General features: G+C 39.4%; 1 long non-coding RNA gene and 1 other non-coding gene across 2 annotated transcripts; one reads left to right on the top strand and one right to left on the bottom strand.

The window, feature by feature from the left end:
- Positions 1-757: 757 nt before the first annotated feature.
- trnav-cac (transfer RNA valine (anticodon CAC)) lies at positions 758-830 on the bottom strand. The gene has a single exon. It is a non-coding gene; the product is annotated as a tRNA-Val (tRNA).
- Positions 831-2,820: 1,990 nt separating this feature from the next.
- On the top strand, positions 2,821-3,331 carry LOC143703911 (uncharacterized). Its single transcript, XR_013191472.1, has 3 exons — positions 2,821-2,913; positions 2,990-3,121; positions 3,205-3,331. It is a non-coding gene; the product is annotated as an uncharacterized LOC143703911 (long non-coding RNA).
- The last annotated feature ends 4,877 nt before the right edge of the window (positions 3,332-8,208 follow it).

Genomic DNA, 8,208 nt, shown 5'->3' with positions numbered 1-8,208 from the left:
TGTGGGTGGTTTTTGTAAAAATTTCGTATGCGATTTTCTGTTGAGCAGGTCAGTGCACTTGCAGGGATGTTTGTGGTTTAATCTCTTTAGAAAAGGACAAAAATAAAACAAATGACCATTGAGGTTTCCTGTACAGTAATAAAAAATGTTTAGTCTGCCAAAAAAAATTAGCAGCGTTTTGCCATGTTAAAAACACTGGGCAGTCTATAGTTTCAGTAGCTTTTGAACAAGCGTACCCTAGAAGAGGTGGAACTGAAGTCTGAATCAAGTTTCCGTAGTGTAGTGGTTATCAAGTTAGCTTTACACTCGAAAGGTCCGCAAGAGAGAGGTATAAGGGCGGCTTTCGTCAAACTGACAGTTTTATTGCCCCCCATTTCAGGCCCACCTCCCTGGAATTTCCTGCGTTCTTATTGGCTAGCAACGCTCTACACCTACATACGACTGGCCGCATGGTGTACAACTAAACGTGATAACCACTACACTACGGAAACTTAATTTGGACGTCAGTCCCACCTCTTCTAGCGTACGCTTGTTCAAAAGCGACTGAAACTATAGACTGCTCAGTGTTTTTAACATGGCAAAAAGCTGCTAATTTTGTTGGCAGACCAAACATTTTTTATTACTGTAAAGGAAACCTCAATGGTCATTTGTTTTATTTTTGTCCTTTTCTAAAGAGATTAAACCACAAACATCCCTGCAAGTGTACTGACCTGCTCAACAGAAAATCGCATACGAAATTTTTGCAAAAACCACCCACAGTTTCCGCCCAGTTTCGAACTGGGGACCTTTCGCATGTGAGGCATACGTGATAACCACTACACTACGGAAACACATCTTCAGGATGCAGACATAAATCTTTAGGTGCACGCTTGTTAAAAAGCATAGAAAGGAAATGAGCGCTACACCCACCTAGCGTGGCAAACAGTTTAAATTTTCTGTGAGAATCCAACCACTGTTTCTGCCCATCCCCGTCTATGACACCGTGGGAATTTCCCACGCTTGACCACGCCCCTTCCGGATTGGTCACGTTACCGTGGGAATCCCCCGAGATACTCAGCCCTCCCTCCCTCCCTCCCACTTCCGGCCTGTACACCTGTGCATGGAATTTCTCCCCACGCTAACTCCTCCCCTTCCTCCCCATATTGGTCTGAACAGATTAAGCGTGGAAAATCATCCACGATCACTAGGGCTCAATGTAAAAAATGTTCAAAATGATTAAAAAACATTAAAAACAATATTTTAATCTTTTTAAAGAAAATGTATAATAAAAGCCATAGTCAAAGGTGAGATCAGTGTGTTTTATTTTAAAAGAGGTCTTTCACATTTACATTTGAAGTTGTACTTTTCACAATCACATATAAAAATACATTAAAACAATGTGTATCGTAAAGCACATACATTTTAAAAGCATGAGTTGCATACATGTTCTAGAATTAAAATTATATCATGCAAATAGTTTTATTTTCTAACATACGTTTGAAGAAAAGTTGTACTTTTACAATTAACTAGTGTTTAAAGGTATTAAAAACGTTGTATAAAGTTAAAAAAGGTCTGACGTTTTTACAAAACTCAGTTTTGCTGAAAGAAGAAGAACAAAGACAATATAAAAGGTTTTGTGAGAAACGCTGTGAAACACTTGCGCACTCCGACCAGAAAAGGCTGAACGGGAGTGGTACGGTGCGTCACACGCTGACTCCTTCCACGACACACCTCCGCACCTGGAGCGTGGGAGATAGAACACAGAGTTCCCACACACACACATCTCCACACATGGATCGAGGGGAATAGAACACAGAGTTCCCCCACACACGCACACACGCACGCACGCACGCATGCACACACACACACACACACACAGACACGCACACGCATACACGTCGTCACAATGTCTGACCCCTGGTGTTTGACCCGTGCTGTGCCCTCCTGCTAGTGTTATTTTCGTAAGAGGTCGAGAATTATTTTATTGCTGAGGTTATCTGATGAGATCGGGGTGTATGTGCAAGACAGTCGCCATATGCTTTTCTAGTTGTAAAATCAAATATCAGAATCCCTACCACATGCAGAGTTGAAAGATGTTCTTTGAAAAAAAAATGTGCGGGAAAAAATGGTGTTTTTGAAATCGGGAGATGCAATCTTTAAATTATGAACGGCTATTTCATTCAAACTCTTCACTTCGACCAGAACAGTCAACCGAATCTTGGCTCTACGTGAAACATGTCAGGAGATCACCACGTTATGTTGGTAGCACCATTTCTCATTTTAACAAAAAGTATTATAGTTCAAATACGTGTTAGAATATTACATTTTTATTCTCTCTTTTATTAACATGAACAGAGGAATCACTCCCGGATTTATATTATAATGGCGATTTAGCAGAAATTCTGGATCCTCATTGTGAGTTTTTTATAAAACATTCAAATTGTTTAATACATTTTACTGAAATTGTTATTATCAGAAACACATATATATATATATATATATATTTGTTTATTTGCATTTTAGATAACGAATGGTTTTCAGAGAGGGCTTTACACAGTTTTTTACAAGACAATACAGTAGATAGCGGTGAACTCCCCCCGACTCAGACTCCTGTTTCTACAACGCAACAAACCCAGGCTTCGGAGGGGGATCCACAAGCGTTATTGGACAACTCCGTGCAAGCGTATGATAACGTCACTACTTTGAATCGTCCTGAAGTGCCTGTTTGTGAACAGCCAAACAGATCGCCGGAGGTTGAAGTGAACGCATCTGACATAAGCGACTCGTATCAGAGGCCTTCATGCAGCTACTGGAGCGGACATTATAACGAGCGTGTACATCGTCCTACCTCTGGGAGAGGAATAAAGCGTCTTCGTGATGTTTATGGAGAATATGATTCAGACAGTGGCTCGCAATTAGGATATCCAAACGACGGTGGGTAACATGACAATCGTCATTATTTTTATTCATTGAATATTTAAAATAATAAAAATAAATATTATTTCTCCAGAACAAAACTCCATTGATGAATGTACACCGACGACGAATTACCAAGACCCCGAAGTCGGAGGACCATACAAGAAACGAGACACGGATTTAGCCGTGTCTCACGACTCATACGAAAGCTCATCGGAAGATAGTGGTAAGATAGGCTACTATACATTTTGTGTCTTATCATATGTAATAAATAATACATATAATAATTATTGTTATGTTTTCTTCTAGTACAATATCATGATGAAAGAGAATTGAATATATTCCTTGAATCCCAAGCGGCAGTGTTGGATATAATTGAGCCTGAACAGAATTCATCCGACAACAGTGACTCCGGAGAATCTGCGGGTGCCTTTAGACCGTTATTCAGCGAGCGGGATTTTCAGAGCTTGCGTTATGAAACATTTCTCAGCGCCAACCGGAATTTCCTACGAATTTTAGATGTTGTGTCCCAGTATCAGCAAACCGAAGGACTGCTGTTTGATTCACAATCGCCAATAGTCGGACTTCTACGTACGATTGCTGATCGCCAAAACCAACACACTGCAGACTTGAGAAGCGTCGTGGAGTTTTTTCGGAAACTGTCACGAACAAGCATTAGATGAAAACAGACAATTGCGTAACGAGCTCTTAAGCGTACAACAAGAAGTCGATCAGGTAAGGTATGATCAACAATTGGTGACGGTGGCCATGTCTCTAATTTCTGAACGACTACATGTTGTTCAGAGAATGTTGAGGGAATTACATGATGCGTTTATGAGAAGATAAGGATGCATACCTTTTTTTTTTTTTTTTTTTTTTGAATGTTACTTTTTAATTTCTTTTTAAAACTCATTTGAGGGTTATTATTTTTAAATTCATTTGGTAATTATTTTTAAATTCATTTGGTTATTATTTTTAAATTTCATTTGTTTGTTATTATTTTATGTGATCTTTATTAGTGATACAGACATGTGTAGGTGGCTTAGTATTGTTGTTGAATTGTTATTCTATTTCTGTTACACTTTGTTAATCGTACACATTAATTGACAATATTGTTTATGTATGGTAGTAGCACATATGTGCTTGTTTTACACGATTTTAAATAAATAAAACATACCAAAATGCTTTGTAAAAGAGCTCGAACCGACTCGAGCTCTTTTACGTAGAACACGAGCGATCAAGACAGCAGATTAATAATCAATTACGACAATTAATAAGCAATCAGCTACAAATGCTAAACACAAGCGAACTAACCACTACCGAACGATTGCAAAATATTATAGACGAACAGCAAAAATGGTTAGAAACACCTGTGCCTAATGATAATGAAAACGTACAGATCGGTACAGGTGATTCACCTCAAACGAGCTATGATCCACAGCTTCCAGAAATGGGGCTGAGTCAGTCAGAAATACGTAACCTCGCGACTGAGGGAGGCTGTGTAGGACAGTTCACAATAATACCAAGACCGCATTTCAATGGGGTAGAAATTAATAGGACACTTAATCTCCGTGAAATAGACACAAATGATTTAGCTACTTATAATATACATCTGCATTATATTTTAAATGAGATTGTAGATTTTTCTCAATTGATGGCTGGCGAAACAGGCTATATAAACAGTATATAGCTTTATCTGGCGATAGTTTATCCACGTCCATAAATACAGTTTTAACACCTGAGAACAATCACAATCCTACATTATTTATCGATTGATTAATCGATAGACAGATTGAACAAGCGACACAGAGTAACGGTGCTGTAAGCACAGACGCGACACTATCATTACAGATTTCTGTAGTTATGGACAAGCCTGGAGGGAGTCATAGGAGAAGAAGAATTACAACCCTTGCGATCAGTGAAACTATAGAGATGAATAAAATGCATTTATGCAGTCCTAATAATTTCGAAAACAGTATGTGTTTGAGTTTTTGTCTAGCCTATTTTCTTAATCCGTCGTTTACAGATCAGCAACTACAAAGACCTGCGTACGAAATCCATACGAGCTGTGTTTTCACACCGCATGAAAAAATAGGATTTCACAATTTGATTGTTTTCGAAAAGAAATATGATCTAAAAATCTTGGTATTTCACCGAGACAGCTCAGGGAATCTACAAGTGTACAAAAACACAGATGAAATTCATCCAAAGACTGTGAACCTGTATAATCACGAGGGGCATTACCATCTATTAAAAATTTGAAAGGTTTTATAGGGTGTAGCTACGTCTGCCAATACTGCCATAAGGGACACAACGATATGAGGACACACAAATGCAAATATGTATGTAATATATGCAATACGTCCGAGTGTCGGATACATACTACAAAGTATAGACAATGTCCAGATCGTCTCAGATTCTGTAGAAATACGTTCTGCTACAATACACATAAAAAATCATGAGTACCCGACGAAAGACCGCAATGTGATACCCAGTGTTGGGAGTAACGGCGTTTAAGTATAACGGCGTTACTAACGGCGTTATCTTTTCAGTAAGCTAATTAATTGTTTTTCCCATTTTTGCAACGCCGTTATCGTTACTGAGAATGTAAAGTGGCGCGTTACTACAATTTGGTTGAATGAAGCGCGAGATGTCAGTGTGTGATGCACATCAGCTGCCTGGAGAGAGCAGGGGTGGGGGGATGATGACACCGTTGCAAATGCGATGATGATTGGCTGGGTGGGCCGATGCGCTACTCACGCGCTGTCTCACTGCATGCTCTGACTACCATTAAACACAAGACAGCGACAATGGCGATGATGAGCCAGGGAAATTCAAAGGTAGCGTTCTCGAACTGGAAGTACCGGCACTACTTCTCGCTCATTGAAATTAAACGCAAGAATGTTTATGTAACATGCACGCTATGCCCCGGAAAAAAGACTTTATCCACGTCTGCCTCAAGCAACTCGAATCTTATGAAGCACCTCACATTAACACATGCTAACACGACACTTGTTGCTGCTGCCAACTTGAGCTCCAGCAGCGAAGGAGACTCTGTTAAAGCAAGCAACACTCGATTTTTCGGGTCAGCAACAGGTGATGACCAAGGCAGAGCTGAACACATTGATTGCGAGGTATGTTGTTGAAAACATGCTACCCCTGTCCACTGTGGAGTCTGAGTCATTCAGACCTATCCTTGCTAAAATACCAATACGAGGAGGAGGAAGGGGGGTTGCCCCATGCCGAAACACTTTTGCTAAATTCATAGACAGTGAATATGAAAATATGAATATAGAGCTCAAAAAGTCATTTGAGGAACTCAAGTACATTTCAACTACAGCAGACATCTGGACTGCCCACAATAAAAGTTACATGGGTGTGACAGCACATTGGATCAATCCAAATAACATGGAAAGAGAGAAAGCAGCTCTTGCCTGCAGACGGTTTAAGGGGCATCACACTCATGACGCTATTGCAGTTGAGCTTGACAATATACACTCAACATATGGGATAACACACAAAATCAAAGCAACAGTGACTGATAATGGCTCTAATTTTGTTAAAGCATTTAAGAGGTACCAGCCACTTGAGGAGAGTGATTCTGAAGATGATGAAGATGAGGTGACATTTACAGACATTAATGATGCTCTACATGCAACTGATGATAATGATGGTGATGTTGTGATCACTTTGCCCCCTCACAAGAGATGTGCATCACACACACTTAACCTGATTTCATGCACAGATGTTGACAAGTGGCTGCTGTCAAAACCTGCAACAAAGGCTGTTTACAGAAGTGCTACTGCCAAATGTTCTGCCCTATGGAACAAGACTAGTCGATCAACTTTGGCTACTGAAACAGTTGATGAGGTGGTGTCAAAAAAGCTGCTTGTACCTTGTACAACACGATGGAATTCCTTCTATGATGCCCTGGCTCGAATATGTGAAATATCCATGGTAGACCTTAACAGCATCTCCTCCAAATTAGGACTGACAGCGATAAGAGAAAGGGAACACCAGTTTTTAAAGGAGTACTGTACTGCGATGAAGCCCCTTACAGTTGCCTTAGATATACTTCAGGGAGAAGACAACTGTTTTTATGGTACACTCCTACCAACGATGGAGACATTAATGCTGAAGACAGAACCCCTTAAAAGTGGCCTGCAAATACTGAGGGACCTTCCTGACGCCATAGTCACAGTAAGAACTTGAATTGAATATTTTATTTTTTATTAAGTGACATTGTATGATAATACATACTACTACTACTACTAATTATAATAATAATAATAATAATAATAACACTGATTTGTGTGGATACATTTAATGTGATTATTCTTATCATTTCAGGCTATCAAAACCAGATTTGCTGATGTCCTGGGAAATGAAGAGGCTACACTTGCTGCCGTAACTCTTCCAAAATTCAAACTTCGCTGGCTGCGGTCACAGGAGTTAAAGGATAAGGCTAAGGCAAGTTTGCTGACAGAGTGCCGTAAGATTGTCCTCGAAGATCCACAGCCAGGTACCAGCACATCTTCACATCACACAGATTCAGCCAAAGAGAACAATTTCTTTTCCTTTGAGGAGGATGAGGAGGACACCTCCTCTTCAGCAGAAAACCAGGTGGCAGACTATATTAGATCTTCAGCACAAAACTTCAACTCTCTGTGTGAATTTTCTCTCATCAAGAAAATTTCACTATGTTACAATGCTGCTACTCCATCTAGTGCACCTGTTGAGAGACTGTTCAGCCTAGGCAAGCTGGTCTTCTCTCCAAAGAGGAACAGACTGTCAGACAAAAGATTTGAAAAGCTTCTCCTCCTACGTTACAACCACTGGTTTAGTCGTTAGATGAGGAGTATTTTAGTATAGATTAATGTATTGTTAATTTTCACTGAGAACGAACAACATGTTAATCTCCTTAGAGAGTTGGATAGTGCTCTGTTTATTGTGCAATAATATACAGGTACAGAGATTTGCACTACTTAATGGCCAGATCTTCCTTTGTTTCTTTTTACCCAAGTTTACATTTGTGTGCTTAGTTTTGCACTTGATTGCAAAGTGTGTGAATAACTGAATATTATTTATTTTAAATATTTTTTTTTATTTTATTACTTAACTAAATATTTAAGAGTTGGATAGTGCTATTTATTGTGCCGTAGTATTATACAGATACAGATAATTGCACTAATTAAAGGCCAGATTTTCCTTTGTTTCTTATTACTCAAGGCTGCTGTCAAAGCAGCAGTGTGTCTTAGTTTTGCACTTGAATGCAAAGTGTGTGAACATTATTTAATTTTGTTACTGTACTGA

The sequence above is a fragment of the Siphateles boraxobius genome, unplaced genomic scaffold, assembly GCF_051911475.1.
Source record: "Siphateles boraxobius isolate OS27281-9 unplaced genomic scaffold, OSU_SipBor_1 39, whole genome shotgun sequence".
NCBI lineage: Eukaryota > Metazoa > Chordata > Actinopteri > Cypriniformes > Leuciscidae > Siphateles > Siphateles boraxobius.
This window is presented reverse-complemented; position numbering and strand designations above follow the sequence as displayed.